The sequence below is a fragment of the Mixophyes fleayi genome, chromosome 9, assembly GCF_038048845.1.
Source record: "Mixophyes fleayi isolate aMixFle1 chromosome 9, aMixFle1.hap1, whole genome shotgun sequence".
NCBI classification, from domain to species: Eukaryota; Metazoa; Chordata; class Amphibia; order Anura; family Limnodynastidae; genus Mixophyes; species Mixophyes fleayi.
Window position 1 is genome coordinate 131,065,312 of NC_134410.1, and position 18,795 is coordinate 131,084,106.

General features: G+C 44.5%; 1 protein-coding gene across 3 annotated transcripts in view; it reads left to right on the top strand.

Moving 5' to 3' along the window:
• LOC142101351 (uncharacterized) overlaps window positions 1-18,795 on the top strand; it is a 189,884-nt gene that overhangs the window by 27,486 nt on the left and 143,603 nt on the right. The gene's annotated exons all lie outside the window — the stretch shown is intronic.

The following is an 18,795-nucleotide window of genomic DNA, read 5'->3' on the forward strand; positions in this document are numbered from 1 at the left end:
GCCTAGAAAAATCAATTTAAAGAGTTTTCTCTCCTTCTATTCCGTCTGTCCAGTCATAACAAGATATGTCCGATGTGTGCACTGCACATACGTGTGCACTCTCTTTGTGGAGCAAGGAAACTAGATATGCATCCTCTCCACCCCATCATCTCACTTTGTATTCAACCTCCATTCCTGCACTGCTCTGCAAAACTACATGCAATGCTGCCCCTATCCCGTCAAGGCACGCCCTTGCTCCGTCTAACTCCTCCCACTGGCGGGTGCGCACTTCGCCTCCTCAGTAAAGGCCGCCATCTTGTTCCACAGAACAACACCCTCTTATGTAAATCAAGGTCCAACCAGGCAAATCGAGTCTTACGGCATCACCATAGAGTATTTTCTGCTGCGCCCTGGCGGTTTTGCCCTTCTGTAATGTGGCTTTCTGTAAGTGAGCGCACACGTATGTACCTAATGTAATATGAGACTCATATTTACCCTCTATCCCATCTTCTAGAGTACTTTAAAAACTCTGCAAGATCAAGTTTAGCCTATGGTCACTATCTATGTTACCGCTATAGTATTGTTAATGATATTTTCTATATCTCCCAACTTCTGTTGCGTTTGTCCAGAGTTGCGGTAACATGGGAGCTGTGTCTCCGGTCACTATGGGGCCGGCTCGGGGGACAGATACCCCCCAAACTAGCAAACCCCTGATTGTCGTTGAACCCTCTTGCATCAATGGACCACAATACCTGCGTTGATGTCTGTAGTGGAACACTTCATAGTTATGTAATTACCTGATTACAAGTGCAAGTTAAGTCACTTTGGGGTAAATATATCAAGCTGCGAGTTTCCAGCATGTTTGAAAAGTGGAGACGTTGCCTATAGCAACCAATCAGAATCTAGCTGTCATCTTGCAGAATGTACTAAATAAATGATAACTGGAATCTAATTGGTTGCTATAGGCAACATCTCCACTTTTCAAACTCGCAGATTGATAAATTTAACCCTAAATCTTGGTTAAATAATTTTATTAAGAGCAGGTTAATGAGGGTGCAGTGAGCACTCCTTGGATTAGCGATGGCAGCGAGTTAGCTCCTGGTATGAGGAATCATACTGTAGACCTCACTGATAAATAGTCCCAGGGGGGCACTTTACGTCTGGTGCCTTCAGGATGGAAATATCAGGGGTGACGGGTTAAATAGTGCACTTGGAGATAATATTTCTCCACATATGGAAAAGGGAGAACCTTTAATAACTCCTAAGTGCTCGCACTTTCCCCCGTCTTCTTTTCCAATTTCCTGTCTTGTTCCCCAGCCAGTTGCAGGTACGATGAATTCACGGCCGGAGCAGAGTAACTCTGGTGGGTGCGTGATTGGAGGGGGGTGATGGGGACGGCTGCTTGTCCTCGGCACGGGGAGATGAGCTCACTCTCGTGTGTTTCACAGAAACGTCTGTTCTGTCAGCCAGCTGGAAGTGGCCAAATTCCAGACACGTAACTGTCCCTCAGTTTGATGCGAGCGTTCAGTCACTGTCTGTTTCTGCCGCCTGTAATTGCAGCTGCTGATTCTGTGTGAAGTGTTTCAGCTCCATAATTGCTCGGATCTCCCCGCGTTAATTGCACAGCTAGATTTAAATGTCCTCACATGTTTATTCTCGCAGTTACGGTGGAAACTCTGCTCCGTTCTCTGAAGAACATATGGACTAAAATAAATTTAATCATGGCAGGAAATGTCCTTGGGAGCTTTGCAGATTTATATTGGCAAATTAATTGTAAACTAAGGTAACCAGCGTCTCTCCAGGCTTACAAGGCATGTTGTCACTTGTAGTTCCACAACAACCGGAGAGCCACCGGTAAACTTAGGTGCAGAAACATTCTCTGTAAGCCGATTTTTCCATTTAAACATTTTTGGTTGTTTTTACCTTCATATGTGTGATTGACAGTAGATCCTGTACTATCTGGTGTAGGTGGCAGAAACGATCAGTAATTCAACTGGATTAGGACATTGTTCAGACAGAAGGATCAGAATGATGTTGATTGATGCGTGTGTATTGTAATCATGTGATTGTCTAACGATCCCGCATCTGTCCGACGTGCAAACGTTTGTCTGATCAGATCAGTTTTGTACAATATGGGGCAGATTCAATTCGGCACGAGGCGCTACTGAACATCTCTTTAATGGTCAGATGCGCTTATTGACGGCTATTACGGTAAGAAATCTCCGCTCATTATTCTGTGCACCTCTATGGGAAATATCTGCAAAATGCCCGGACGCGATCCGTCCTTGTGGACTGTTCCAGAGACACATCACGTTCACTGGTGTTGAAATTAATCTGACCCTATGCAATTCATACTTGCCAACTCTCCCGGAATGTCCGGGAGACTCCCGCATTTCGGGTGAGTCTCACGGACTCCCGGGAGAGTATGGCAATCTCCCGCATCGGACAGAATTTGGTCCAAATAGCGCGATTCACTGGGAATCGCAGCGTTTGGCCCCGCCCCCCGCTGTCAAATGACGCGTTTGACAAGTATGATGTAAATAACAAAATATATATAATTAATTTTAAAAAGTAACTAAGTTGCCAAATGAACCCCTTGAATCTACATTAGAATCCATTAGCATGTCGGGGATTTTATTCACTGGTTTAAGTTAGTTACCAAACTGGCCTTATGTCTACCTCAATCCTGGGAGAAACTCTATCTATCTATCTTATATTAGTATCTTGTGTACGGCGCCACAAGGTATCCGCAGTGCCGTACACAATACAAACAGTAGCCTATACAGGGTGATACAATTCAGAACAATAAAAGAACAAACACCAAAATTTCCGAAACTCCAGGCGAGACTATTGTAGTGAAGATGGAGCAGAAGAACAGACATAGAGACACTAGGGAAGGCGGCCCTGCTCCTAAGAGCTTACATCCTAAGGGATATATATATATATAATCTATCTAGTGTTACCATCCGATGGAGAACTTGGTGATGGCATTTTGGGGTAACTTTCTGCGGCTGCTCTAATTGAGTAAAAGTAACGATGGGAAGAATTGCATTCTCGGTGACGTCATTAGCAGGGTCCCTGTAGCGGAGGGGAGCCCCCTGGATCTATGAGCGCCAGATGATCTTAACACTTTGTGTTGAGCTGACTTAGCCTCAGTGACATCTAAGTAAACGTTGTTACATGTAATCACAATGCTGATTCTTCAGGTTGGGAATAAGAGAATAAATAAAACCGCTGGAAAAACTCCATTTATATACCTTATATTAGGACCCTGGGTGTACTCTGTAATAAAGTACACATATTGGCGTTACAGCAACTTCATTGTGGGTTTACACTAAATGCACGAAAATAACAAGGGGAGAAATCATGGCTAAGTTATTTCCATTTTGTTCCTTATTTTTCCATGTACTCTCCACAACAAAGGGGTATATTAATCATACTTATCTACTCTCCCAGACTGTAAACAATGTGAATAACGTTCACATGTGGGACACAGCTTGTGGTGCTGAAGCTGTTAATATATTAAAGGCTGAGCTGAAGAATGAACATGTACTTACTTCACCTCTCAGTCGGTTGGGGATCGGTGTTTCTCTAACAACAGACACTGAGTGAGTGACAGCTTGACAGACTTGCTTACATTGGTCGATTCATACATGGGGGCACAGACCAGTGCTATCATAGTGAGTGTCCTTTATACAGGGTGAGCGTGCGCCAAAGGGGTCACTGGACCCTCATTTTCTAAAGGTTTGCAGCATGTTTAAAGCACCTTCGCGCGATGCTCCGCGACTCCTCGGTGCCTTACTGGCGCCTGTTTGTACATCGCTTAAGTGGATTTTTCATGGACCATTTTATTAACCTTCTTATGTATCATTACTGCTGAATGAAGTAACACACCGCGTGGCTGCAGATCTGTACTCCAGATCGTTACTGACGCCCCAAGTGGATAGAAGCTATAAAGGTTTCACTTCCTCCATAGTTATATCTTCTCCAAAGCCCCACGGTTCACTGTGTTTTATCGCAACAAAAGCAGAAGTTTAATATATTATATCCAGAGATGTCCTGTACGACTTTATAATGAGTTATTGACTTTCTGGTTTATTCCAACAAAACTGGGAGAGCAGAGAAGCTTCCGTTTAATGTAACAATTTCCTGTTCTGTATCCAGCAACTGATACAATGTTTAAATAAGTTTATTGTCTTTTTAGATTATTTTTATGTGACTTCCTGTAACTATTTTACTAAATATTAATTCTTGGTTTCCATCTGTGTTTTCCATCGAGTCCGTTCTGTTATCCGGGCAGCCTTTATTTTTTATTCCATTGGATATGACACAGAACTGGTCTGTGGATATACCGGTATCCAATGTCCACCTGGAGACGATAGACGCCTCTCCCACATGTAAAACCTCTGTGTTCCCTCCTTCCAGGCACCTGTCCATTGGGAGATAAATCCTAAAACTGAACCCAGGGCAATGGGGCTAATTTATTTAAAGGGCAAAAACCCCACTGTGAAAATGTGTGCCAGTGATTTTTCGTTTCCCTCTATACTTCAAAGGGTTAACTCCACGATATTATTAGCACTTGTGGAGATTGGGACGAATTCATAAAAAGGGGTGTGGTCTCACCGCATTGGCGGACGTGCCACACCCCCCAGGGGAATGTCCAGCATTTCCGAAGCGCTCGGCAGCCCCCAACGCGTTTGATGGTGCACTGCCGCCTAGGGAGGGGCTTTATAGCTCCACCCTTTCTCTGGGCGCGGCCCAAGCAGTCATTTGCCTATAGGCAACGTCGTGAGTCTGACAGCCCCAGCTGAAAACTGTGATGCTTTGGAGATGAGTGTGAGTGAGAGGATGGATGTAGATGCCACAATAACGGACATTGTGGTTTTTCATTGGTCCACCTCCGTACCGTAGCCACGTTAAGTGGTGCTGCAGCCTTAAGCTAATCACACAATCTGTTTTGTTCATCCATACACATTGAGCCTGACTCATGTCTGTACGTACATTAGTCTGAGTGTCGTATCTTGTGTGAAATAGTCTGCGGATGCTCGGATCTGGATCTTACGCCAAAGAAAGAAAGTGCAAACGCAAATGACTCCTATGACTGCCTATGACATGAGAGGGGAGTGGTGGAGACAAGGAGCAGACTATCGTAGGCCAGCGACAGTAAGGGGCACATTTATCATTATTCACATAAAGTGAAAAGTAGTTTTCAATCCTTATCGCAATGATAAGGATTGAACTACTTCTCACATTTATGTACAGCCCTGCACAGAAACAGCAGTTCCGAAAAACTGCTGTTTCAGTGATAAAAAAAATCATACTTACCCCCCTCTTCGGAAGCGCTGTCTCCGGGTCTTCTCTTCACTCTTCAATTGCGCATGTCCAGTTCCAAGAACTGCACATGCGCACACAGATCCCCTCTCTGTCGTTGCAGAGAGAGCGCGCTGAGTGACAGGGAGGGATCATGTGATCCCTCCACACATGCGCTGTCCAGCTCTGCTCTCCGGAGCAGAGGTGACAGCATTAGATTTCCTCAATTTGGATGATGTACGCCAGCTGCAGCTGGTACATTAACATGACAAGTTCCCGAAAAAAAAGTTTTTTCGGGACTTGTTAGATTGCGGCCAGGAGCAGTCACCATACTGTTGAATGGTGACTGCTCCCAAAAACGAAGAGGAATGCAAAGCAGCAGATATCCATGATATCTGCTGCGATGCCCCCTTAATAAATTTGCGGAGGACACTGTGGGACTTTAATTACCCGTTAAAAGCACTATCGTGCTTTATTAAATATGCCCCTAAGGGCGGTTTGACGCCGATACGGGCGATTAAAGCTTTTGTAATCAGATGTATGATTTGTACCCACTGCAGGGCAGGTGCCGAGCGATGGCTGTCATGTCATATACTTCGATTTAAAAATTAGACGGAATTAGCACAGAACATGTCTGCAACAGAGCATCCGCAAAAACACATTGTGCAGTGCTCATTGAAATCTTTATTTATGTAATTATTGTTTAAAAAAAAAAAAAATTTGTAAGAAAAAAAATATATATTTACATAAATGATTATGCTGTTATTTTATTTCATGATCCAAATTTTTTTAATACGTTCTGATCTAAACTTCATCCACAATTGCAGTGGTTTGGTAGTATAAATACTGCACATGTAGAGTGTAGGATAATAATGCAGAGAGGACGGTAACTGTGCAGCAGCTGTGCCATATGCAGCTTTGTGAGGATCTGGAATAGATAGATCCTGTAATACAACACAGACGATAGCCCTAAATGAACACATGGATGTAATAAGAGGTGTGCATGGACATAAAGGCTTTTATCATCAGTTCTAACAGGTTCAAAGACTTGGAGAATGGATCAGATTGGCGCGGTACTAAAGAGAACCTGTCGTAAAAACACCGTTATTCTGCTTTACATTTACAGTAAGATAATAATATACAGGCTACAGTCTGTGTATACAGCACTGTCCTCTATCTCATGAGAGCACAGTTCATCTCCAATGTCCACTCACAAGTGCTGAGTTACTTTTGGGGCGCAGTTCTCTTGTGTCACTTGGTTTGATGCATCCGTGGATCTATATAAATGATTTTTCTGCAATGCTCCCAGGGTGGAGTCATTAGGGCCACAGAGCAACATAAATGTACCTCTGGGGCTTGGCCACAACACCATCATGATGTGGCCACGCCCACTGTCCAGCTGCTGTGCTCTCACTCATTGGGAGGTGTGGAATAAAGAACGGGCCTCTCTCTCTCTTTACTATGAGCCCGCCCACCAGGGGCAGAAAGGTTGCGAGTCTGGGGTAGTATTGATCTGCCCTCTGTAGTTTACCCCTCACGGCTCTGACACACTTGAGTAAAGACTTTTTCAGTGCTGTTGACACCCTCCAGTATTGGATTGACTTTACTTGGCTGGCTCCACCCATTTTAACCACTTGCGTACCTGGGCAAATTGGGAATGGACTGTACTGGTTACCAGAGGTTCATGGTGCGGAATATTTTTTCCCCAAATATTCCTATGAACTTTTAATTAAACTAAATTGAATCAAACTTTACTTATGATTCCAAATCTCCTATAAATAGGGTTTCCACCTTCTGTCCGCTTTAACTTCTTGCTTCGCTCATATGATCGTGAATCTTCTTCACAATAAATTGCTGGATCTGTCTGTCTTCCTTTTTGTGCATTTTCACAAAAGCGTTTGTATCGATTTAAGAAGTGTTTCATTTTATTGCCCTTGGATATGACACAGAACTGTTCTGTAGGTGACGTTGTATCCAGTGCACAAAGCTGATCTGTGTTGCATTCAGCAATTCTGCCTGGATGACATAAATATGTTGGTGAAAAAAACAGAAGAAAGCTGGAACAGTAAAGGAATGTACTTAGCAAAAGTCGCAGAAAGGCCCAAACCAATAATAAAAGTCACCTGAAGGTGGAAGCGCACAGCAGCGAGATGGTGCAAATCTTGTCATTATACAGCGGCGGGCGGAGCGCATTAACGTGTATCAGGTCAATGCGCTGAGCTGCGACCATCGCTTCGCGGTCTTATCCGGCTTCAAGGAGATTGATACTTTCCCGGAGTCCGAGAGATCACCTCTTATTCTGAAAGGTTCCCGGACATCCCAGGAGAGGCGCATTAAAATCACAACTACATCAACTGAAGCTATAAGCCGGGGACTCATCCTGTTGGATTTTTTGGATAACCCAAGATTAGAGCAGACCGGGTGATGTTATCTCAATAGCCGCTATTTACTGAGCCATTACCGCCTGTAATCAGCAGAGATCCCGTCTCTCACTGCGACAGTCGCCCACATTTACGGAGCAGAAGCTCCTGACGTGGATTAAAGCTTCTTGCGCTCGGCAAATACCAAACTCTGCATCTGGAATAGTCATTGATGTCTTTGAAATTCTGGCTCATTGGCTAATAAAAAAGTCCTTCAAAGCCCTTCTCGTGTTTTTTTAAGCTCCCACAACCAGACGGATCCGCGCTCCTCCTGGTCAGGGACCTTAATTTATTATTATGAGACACGAGAAACCGCATTTGGCACAAGAAATGGATATTTCTTAGTATATATTCCCTGCGTTAAAATGATGGTCTGGCCGGTTTAGGGATATAAAGGTAGAGCTCAGGTAATAAATCAGTTTTAGCTCAATCTCCACACAAAAAAAAGTCTTATTTAATAGCGCAGCATAAATATTCTTTATCCAGATATTAGGTTTAATGGGCCCAACTTGCACTAGACTAACCAAAGCTAATTGATGTGGTTACATCATATTTCTATGTCTGACTGCGGAGTCCATTGGTTCCCCCGCTTGCACCCCCCTGTTTTCAGATGGGACAATGAGAGGAATGGGGGGAAGGGATTCCGGGTGGCAGAGACGTAACTTAAAATTTTAGCGCCCAGGGCAACAAGGAAAACTGCCCCCACCTCAGCCCTCAGTGTTAATCAAATTAATCTAAAATATTCATAAACTGCGCCCCCATCCGGATACTCATTTCGCCCCAAGCGCCCACTCTACTCCCAAAACAGCAAAGTACTCTTCTGAGCATTCATAACCCCAAACTACAAAACGAGCAGGGACCTGATAGGCTAAACCTCCTCATAGGGCCCCTACCCATGTTTTTGCTATGGGGCCCGCTGTTATACCTCCGGATAAAAACTATATATTTACACTGTGTGCTTCAGTGACCGGATAGGCTGCATTGTTGTTAGCTCCGCCCACAATATGGCTGCCTCCTCTGTGTGTAGGGATGGCCCATTTTAAAAATATCAAATCCTTGGTACATTTCAGATATTGTTGTCATTTGTAAAAGTTCTGTTTCTGACACTCTATGGTGTGCACTAAACATGGCAGCATGGTGGCTCAGTGGTTAGCACTTCTGCCTCACAGCACTGGGGTCATGAGTTCAATTCCTGACCATGGCCTTATCTGTGAGGAGTTTGTATGGTTCTCCCCGTGTTTGTGTGGGTTTCCTCCAGGTGCTCTGGTTTCCTCCCACATTACAAAAACATACTGGTAGGTTAATTGGCTGCTATCAAATTGCCCTTAGTCTGTGTGTGTCTGTGTGTGTGTGTGTGTGTGTGTGTGTGTTAGGGAATTTAGACTGTAAGCCCCAAGGGGGCAGGGACTGATGTGAATGAGTTCTCTGTACAGCGCTGCGGAATTAGTGGCGCTATATAAATAAATGGTGGTGATGATGATGAGCATAAATAACAATTACAAACAATTAAATGAAAACACGTTCCCCGGCTATTAAGAGCGCTGTGTTGTATCTCTGTGTGAACGTTTCTCTTTCCTCTGACAGGAGACGGTCGGATCTCAGTTGTTTCCTCACAGGAGCAGTTTCTCAAACTTTCTCATTTTTCACCTGAAGCATTTGCTGCCGGCCTGACCTGACCTCAAGCTTAATTTATTGGGGTCAACCTTTGTGGCATTAACATGTACAGCTCCCAGAATCCCCCTCATGGCTGACATCCTGTACCGTGTGTCATACCCAGGCCTTTCTGTGTGTCAGAATCACATGTACACGTGGACACGTATGTAACGGACGCTCTCTATGGGCTGTCGGCTGCTGTGTTCTGTCACAATGATAAACAGACTTCCCTTGTATCTGTCAACTAGAAACAGCTTGTACGTCTATAAACCCTCAGCCGGTCATTCTGTTTATGGGGAGGTTAGGAAAGATGTAGATGAATCTGTTCTCCGTATGTTTATAACCGACATTTCACAAAGAACTGGCACTTTTACTGCTGCGTCAGGCACCAGGCGATGAAACGCGTTGTTGGCGGTTTATATAACGTTGCTAAATGTAACTCGCTGTTCTCTGCAGATGGAAAAATTGTTGATAGAATTATGACAGTAAAAACTGGGATGTTCACATATAATTGGAGCCTTTTTGTCCAACTATTAATTAGTGGGAAAGAGACCGGGTAAATGTAAAAATTCCAGGCAATATAATATTGTACATGTCGTAAAATTTGTGATAATTAACGGTCTATTAAAAAAATCTCAAACAAAAGATTATATACAGTGTCTTTATATACGATATAGTTAATTGCGTCATTGCGCATCGGTTGGCGGGGGACGATAACACGATACACGCCTCTGCGGACCTTCACCGCTGGACAACGCTGAGAGTTACATCACCACGCAGCGCTGTCGCCGTCTGATAGATCTGCAGACTTATTCAGAAATCCGGTAGCCTCCCCGACACCGGAAGAGTCAGCAGACATAATACCGTACAGTAGGGACGGAGTTTGCTTTATGAACACAGAAGCGATGACAGAACTCCGCTGTTTACACAGAAAGTATTTTCTGGAGTTTATACATTTATTACAGTCACTTGTGTATTATCATAATAATATTATCATTCATTCTTACTATGACGTTTCTCCTGTGTGGATTACATACAGTCTAGCCCACGTTCTGGTCCTCACAGCTGTTGACATGTTGAGCGTAAATATTGAAAGGCTGCAGCTTAAGAGGACAAAAGTGAATCGTAGAAATGGAAAGTAAATAATTGTGGAGAGGGGGGATAAGAACGTCTGGTACATTCATATATACACAGATGTGGAGAGACACAGAGTAGCGGATATTGATGGTTGACTTGAAGTACGGGAAGGTTCTGATTAGATCATTCTGTGCTTTCTTTCTGCTCCAGCTAAAGCTACCTACACACTTTTACATTGTACTTCAGATGTCATTTCTGTAACGATTTCACCAACGTCTGAAAGTCCTGATGATCAGCAGATCCCTGTGTACACACCTACATGATTTACTGTCAGATCTGTGATCTTCATCTCTCATAACCATCTGCTGAGAAGATGGTGTCTCTGTACACTGTACAGATATCTGCCTACACTGCTGGTGGTGACTGCGTACACACTGCCACATTACCCGTCATCGTTCCATCGTTGATCGTGGTATTTAGGAGGTTTATATAACCAAATCAACAGATGCGATGTGTTTGGTACAATAAAACATGATCGTAGGAGCGTACACACTCTGACAATATCTGACCAAACGTTCGTTTATCCTGTGATCTGCACAATAATTACATCACTGTGTACCCAGCTTAATACAACAGACATTTATTCCCGATGTTGAATTATATTTGAATGAGCATAACTACAGGCCTGGAGTTGAGGAAAGCCCACGTACACCCATTCTCTGGGAGCAGAGGCCAAAGCGCAACCCTCTATTCACTTTGTTATCATTGTTTTTCTTCATTTCAACAGTATATGAATAATCTTTTATTTCCAATATATTATTACTACTCTCTTGGAGGCTCCCGAGTTATTGCAAAACATCTCGGAATTGTCAGGAACCCCTCCAGCCGGTGCAACACAACCCGGAGTCTGCTCTGCCAGTCAGGTGTTCACTGGAGCCCCTAGTGGTGGGGACAGACTTGGCCGCATACTATCAGAGGGTCGTGAAGTGCGTACCGGCTGGGGAGAACCCGGGAAAGCGGAGTGAAGTCCAGGCAAAGGTCAAGGGCCGGCAGCAGACAAGGAATCCAATAAACAAGCCGAGGTCAAGGGTCACGAGCAAACAGGAAGGTCGGTAAACACGCCAGAGGTCAGGGTCACAAGAAACACAGACAGGGTCCAAATCCAGGCAAGGGGTCATACACGGGCAATCCAACAGAATATCCAAAGGACAGGAACAAGAAGCAGAGCAAGTCAGCAGAACTGGTAACAGAAGCTATAACCGGCAGTGAGGCTGCACCCCTCACTGCCTTAAATACATAGTTGGACCAATGAGAGCCTAGCTCTGCAATTACACCCAGGGCCCGACTAACTAATAAATTAAAGCGTAATAGCCTCCAGGCTATTAAGACCCTTTGCGCACGATCCCGGCTGTCCCCTGTTGCCGGGACGCGGCGCTTCACTGAGGACCCCGGCGGAAATGACGTCCCAGTCGTCAAGGAGACGGCCGGGACGCCAGAGGGCACCAGAAGCGAGGCGCGGCTCGTGGCAGGAATCCCGGGGAAAGTGGGAAATTCTCCCTGTGGGTGCTCACAGGCTGCGAAGTATTATAATGACAGACCGCCAAGCCCAGCCCAAATCTTCTTTTCATATCCGTTAATGTTCTCATTGTTTCAGGTCAGTATTGCCGGGGGGACTGAACCGTGTTCCTGCTGCCTCACTGATAGGTTTGTTTCAGAAATGCAGGTGTTATATTATCGCTGCCGTTATGGCCGAAATGGGGGAATCGGTTGTAAACGATCCCCAGTATCCTCCACTGGTGGTCTTAGCGATAGACATGATATAGACTGACAGAAGTGACAGTATTTGTGTCTTATACTGTACACAATGTTAATACTTAGGTTTATATAGGGGCTGAGGAGGGGCCATTTCCGCACCAGTTTACATTACAACCATAAAGGACGTGAACATTACCCTCTTGGTCTTATAAAAGAGCCGTTGTATCCCAGCTGCAGAGGCGATGAATGCAAATTGTTTTGTGATTCCACAGTGGAAAACCCCAGCGGACTGTGAGTGTGGGCGCTGGGCAGAGTATAAGAGGGATCACACAGACCAGAGCTGGGGCTTACGAAGTAAAGACTGGAATCATCCCGAACAGCAAATGTGTTTTTCGCTATCAAAACAAATCAGCCCTTTTCTTGGACTTATGACTTGATTCTGTGTATGTACGCCCGGCGTAAGCTACTGGTGCAGAGCTGGGCACATCATATGTATATATATATATTATGTTTATTTTCTCTGTCTGGGACACGACATAAAGGTTCTGTTGCCGCATCGGATACAGAGAGCACAGCTCAATCATAACTCAGCTCAATAGAAATATAAACAACTCTGCCCGATGACGAGAGCCGCCGAGATTATCCGCAGAGCACTACATCCCTGACATCTTATTACCATCCAGATACGGCACCATTTGTGTTCTCCAAGAGAATGTGATAAAATCATAAAACATTCTAACATGGTGATAGAACATTCTTTAACCACAATAAACTATCCTGAGACGTTATTAGATCTGAAATTGGCAGAGAACCGTTAAACATGATTAATATCCTCATTTTACTCGGTGTTTATGACCTTCATAATGATCTCTATTTGGCCGATAAACCGAATATATTTTTTTGCGTTCGTACATTTGGCCTCCTATCTGACAGGAGGTGGGGACTTTCTCCTCCAGGATATTGTACTTTCTGCTGCATGTTTAGCTTGGTAATTAGATGCACATTTCTTATAAAAATATTAATTTGCCATTATCCTGAGTTCCAGAGCATTAACATGTGTGGAGCAGACTGCGTCCCTGACCCTTGGCTCGTAATCCCCAATTAACCAGACGTCCATGTGTGCGCCTCCTTCACCAGCAGGTCTCTCGGGGGAGATTTGCATTTTTGGTGTAAATATATATATTATTGGACCACAGAAAACTATATTATCCATGTATATATTCTTAATTAGAGCGTAGATTAAACTTACATGAATTTTGCAAATTGATTTGCTACAATTAAAAATACATTCATTTTATGTCATGGTGTTATGTTCCTGCTTTACTTTAGTGTTTTGGCTTTTGGTTTTGCTAGTAGGGTATACAAAGCATTCCAGCCTAGTAGATTGGGAGAGTGACTATTGTCTGTACAGTCCTCACGGACTCCTGGAATTGTGGGTCATCCTCCCGGATCTCACCTGACCTCCGTTGACCCGTTGTCCCACTTTCCCCTTCCACACTTGACCGTTGGGTCTTCCAGAGAGGAGCGGTAAAAAGTGGACAAGTACTCTATAAAACATTTCGATGAAGTTAAAGGACATGAAATAAACAGTCAGAACCACCATAGGATGAATGTTCATCTCTGTGTTGGTGTATACAGAGGAGGACACTAGGTCACCAGGAACCATAGCCCGATGATGTTATCTGTCCCAAGTTGGCCTCTATTCTGCTCTTCTGAGATCATGTATGTAAGCAGTGGGGACCTCCTTCGGTTGTACGGGTCCCCCTCACCTCCTGGGCACATACAATACATTAAAGATAGAAGAATTATAAATCCTATGCAGGAATTCTCTGACAATCTGTGTTTTATTTCATTCTCTCTGCCACCTTTTCCCCAGGTAAATGACGCACACGCACCCGGACGTCCACATGATGTAAAAGAAACCGTGATTCATCAGACCAGGTCACCTACTTCCATTGCTCCATGGTCCAGTTCTGGGGCTCACGTGCCCATTGTAGGTGCTTTCTGCGGTGGACAGGGGTCAGCATGGGCTCTCTGACCAGTCTGCAGATACGCAGCCCCATAGTCAGCAAGCTGCGATGCTCTGTGTGTTCTGACACATTTATATCATAGTCACTCTTTCAGCAATTTATGCTACAGTAGCTCTTCTGTTAGAATATACCAGACGGGCTAGTCTGCTCTCCCCTCGCGCATCAATGAGCCTTGGGCGCTTATGTCTCTGGTTCACTGGTTGTCCGGTTGTCCTTCCTTGGACCACTTCTGGTAGGTACTAACCACTGTATACCGGAAACACCCCACAAGACCGGCCGTGTTGGAGATGCTCTGACCCAGAATGGCCCTATCGCAAATTCGCTCAGATACTTTTTCCATTTTTCCTGCTTCCAAAACATCAAATTCAAGAACTGACTGTTCTCTTACTGCCTAATATATTGCACCCCCTGACAGATGTCATTGTAACCTGATACTCAGTGTTATTCACTTCACTTGTTGTGGTTTAATGTTGTGTCTGATGAGTGTATGTAGTGTGTGTAATTCTGGCCACACAATCTGTGATATCGCCAGATCGCTGCATGTGGCCCTTCAATGACTGCAGAACCTGGACACCATCGGGCATGGTGGTAATAATGATGTAGAAGTCCCCTGTCGCTTTACATGTTCTCTTCTCTTACCTACATGCCTGATGACGCTTGTGGTTGTTTTTGGGGCCACACAATCTGCTCGATATTACGGCCAGTGATGCCAGAAGTCACCCGGCTGCTCAGCCGAACCGCTAAATAGCTGGATCTCATCTAATTGCACCTTCCCTGTGTGCGGACAAATTGGATCCTTACCCAGTTCGACGGAGCGCCCGGATCACTGGGTGTGGCCAGATTAAGAGAACACGGGGAAGGCAGACTGTGCAAAGCCCCCCGTGAGGACGAGCTCTGTAGCTTCCAGCTACCCTTGTAGTTATCACCCCCATTAATTGTACTAATTTGCAGATCATTGCTCTCTAAAGATCTGCAGATCCTTAGTTCCTATTAATCTCTTACTAGTGTTCAGTAAGGATCATCTTCTCTATGTTAGTCCTTATGGATAAACATTCATAGACATTATCCTCTATGCCCCAAAGCAGTGCAGTGTGTAAAGCGTTGTTTAATATGGTGTCCAGTGGTGGGGCATATAGTCACTGCGCACCCTGCAACGGAGGTAGTTCTGCTGCTGCCTGCGCCAATTCAGAGCAAGCTCGGGAAAGCCACATCAGAGTTTCACTGAGTATCTGCAGCCCCCACGCATTCTGAGAAGGGCAGAACGGGTGCAGCGAATGGACGGACTGCATCACGCCCCCCTATCCCCACCCCCAAAGTTTTGCTTTGGGACTTGGAGATGTGGTGTTCCGCCAGTGATGATGGCGCAGTATAAATAAACAATCAATAAATTACGAGGAAAGGGTCACAGGTAAAACCAGACGCGTTTCGCTGTATGACTTAGTGTTTATGACTGTTCCCCGTCGTTTCTGTGCCAGTCACACTAGAAACCCTTTGATGACGTCTCCAGATGATGCTGCTGTCAAAATTATTTTGATGTATTTCTTTTATGTTATTTTTCTATTTCTACCTGTAAGTCACAGGGTTCTTCTCCCCTCTGAAAGTGAATCCTGATGCTGGTGTTTATAAGTGGGGGTCTTACGGTTTATCTTGTGTTCGCTGTATAATAAGAACATGGGACATTTCCATCTTATGATCACTGGAACGCTGTAATAGTGATTACAGAGGAAGTAGCGAACTCCGTATTGAAGAACGTCAAACTTCAACGTCAAATCCATAAATGCTGCTTATCGGGGCTACAAAGAAATCACTTTTTATCAATAAAATATTGTTAAGTAATTTTTTTTATTGCCACTAAAAATCATCCTTATTGGCTGCACTTTAATCAATAGGCCCCGTAGACTTGTATCAGTTCACCAGTTCTGTAGCACCGAATGTTTACATTGTTGCAAGAATATAAAGACTAGTAGCAGAAGGGAACGTGGGGACTCAAATTAATATAAATTTCAAGCTAAATTGATGAATGACATCTGAAATCTCCAGTTCACAAGTAGATAGGTTAAACAACTTTAATGCATTCTTTATTTTTCCAGCAGAAGATGGCAGAAACACGTATCATGCAGATCATCTTATTTATTCATTAATGGAAGTGAATTCAAAATAATTAAAGTTACGTCGTTTTTTTTAAACTACTTTTAGGAGCAGTAAATTTACAATGCCCGGTAGTTTCTACAACAGAACTGTTAATAACTTTCACAAATATATATATATATATTGAACACCATTGACAGACTTCATAATGGCTAAAAAAAGAGGACGACTGCAGTAATTATCTACATATTAAGTGTCAGATGTCTTGATGAGTTGTAACTGAAGTAATCAGTTGTGTTCTGGAAGAACCGTCTCTCCGTAACGTGCCCGGACACGACGCGGGCTCCCAGCCATCGTCTGCTGTCATCTCCATCGTAACATCGCAGTTCTCTCACTGACTGTAATAGTCACTGATCTGTCACATTCTCCCCTCGCTCAGGAAAGGGGCAACAGGTGAACTCCGCTAATTACTACCCGAAATATCTTCACCTGGAATCCAGGGACGAGGGCCGTGGTGGGTGTCACACGTCCTACACAGCCCAGCCAATCATTTTGAGACACTGCTGGCCTGTAAACCAGTGACGAGCAACTAGCGGCCCTCCGAGCCGTCCCCTGCGGCCCCCGGATCCTTACTGCTTTATTGTCAGATGTGTGTGTTATAGAGTGTAACACGTATGTAACACTGATATGTTATTACAGAGAGGTAGCTCTCAGATTAATTGTATTGTTTTACCTTATTACTGAGATTAAGGGTAATGTGTGGCCCTTTTGAAGGTTAGAGGGCCACCTCATGTGGCCCCTATAGTGTATCAGGTTACCCATCACAGCTGTAAACCCTCCTTGATGCTGTTATTAGCTGGTATTTTTCGGGTAATCTGTCATTATACTTTTGCAAAATTGTCGGTAAAATGAATAACTGTTGAGGTTGGTAATTCTGGTTCTAGCGTCACCACCCTTTATTTCGAGCTAGCCTCCGCCAGGAAGAGTTGAAGCGCAGAGTCAGGGGCAAACGCAGGATTTGTAGAGGGGGGTTTCCACACCACACCTCCAGTGGGCGTGACCAGCATGCATGGGGGCGTAGCTATAATTTTAGACCGTGATTGGCTGCTCTCCAACTCTTCCTATCCCTATAATATACATGGGCAATGCTGCATGCACTAATGTTAGGTGCACATAGCTCTCCCTTTTCAAGCAGAGCCGTGTGAAGCGGGGGCAGAGTCCAGCCACTCAATTATACAGTGCCCCAGGCTTGGAGGGGGTTTCCCAGCACTAGAAAACCCCCCCTCGGTTTGCCTATCAGAGTATTAATTAACATGAAAGAGGGATTCATGGGTCTGCTGACAACAATTTAGAGGACAGTTGGCAGCATGCAGTTTAAAGATTGACCCTGCTTTACCTTCTAATTTATTGGGTCTAGAAAATCTCAGATAGTGACCCCTCCCCACCACCACCAGAGGACCGCAAATAGGAAATGTCAGATGGCCCGGCACTGCGGCTTACAGGGTACAGCGTGGACCCTGTCTTATGGGACAGCCCCGGCTTTGTGGGCAAAGATGGCGTGTTCTGTCAAAGCTCCAGGTGCCATCAGGGACACAGCCAGTTGTATTGGAGAATGTTTGGATTCCCTACCTAGAGTTGTTGTTGTGTGTGATTCTAAAGAAACTTGTTACCGCCTAAGAACTGATATTACTTTAAATAAATTGGCAAATCTAATGGTATCCAGCGCAGTTAACCGCTGCTCGACTTTCAGAAGTGGAAAAAACGAGACACTAAGGGACGCCGCTTCCTTGAAGTCCGGGCTCTCCGTTCCTCTGCACATTACTGAGTTATCTAATCTGGTCACGCTTGGACAAAGCCCTGGAGACCTGCTAAGTCTTACCGTTCCCGGCTGCGGAACGCCGGACAGTATCTCTCAGCTGCACCGACAATATTATATTAGTAAATTACGTTGATAATTTATTTTAGAAAATTAGTCTTATTGCTGCAGATTAATAAGTAGACTACTCAGAATGCAGTCACATAATTTGGAAACGGGAACATCACTGAGAGCACAGACTATCATTTCATAAGGATCCATACTTGTCTACACTCCCGGAGTGTGGGGGGAAACAACTACATTTTGGTGTTTGCTCCCGGTAGGATAGGCAGCCCTCCTGGATCCCGCTTCACTTTTTCTGAAGTTGGTGTGGCGTCGATGACTTGATTTGATGCAAATTGTGGAATTGTGGAGAGATGCAAAATACTTCATTGCTGTAAAGCTCACAGCGCTGTACCCAACAGGAATCTACTTTCCTTACAGCAATTGACTTACTTACACCCAACTAATTTGCAGGAAATAGAGGCAGAAAGTTCTCCTGGTTGAGCCCTGACATGTGGGATTATCAGGTGGCTGCACAGCTCCCGTGGAGTTCTCTTTGAATGTGGAACTGCGTGTAGCCTGTGAGCAAGTTAGGAGAACCTAGAGCTGTCAGATGAGATTAGAG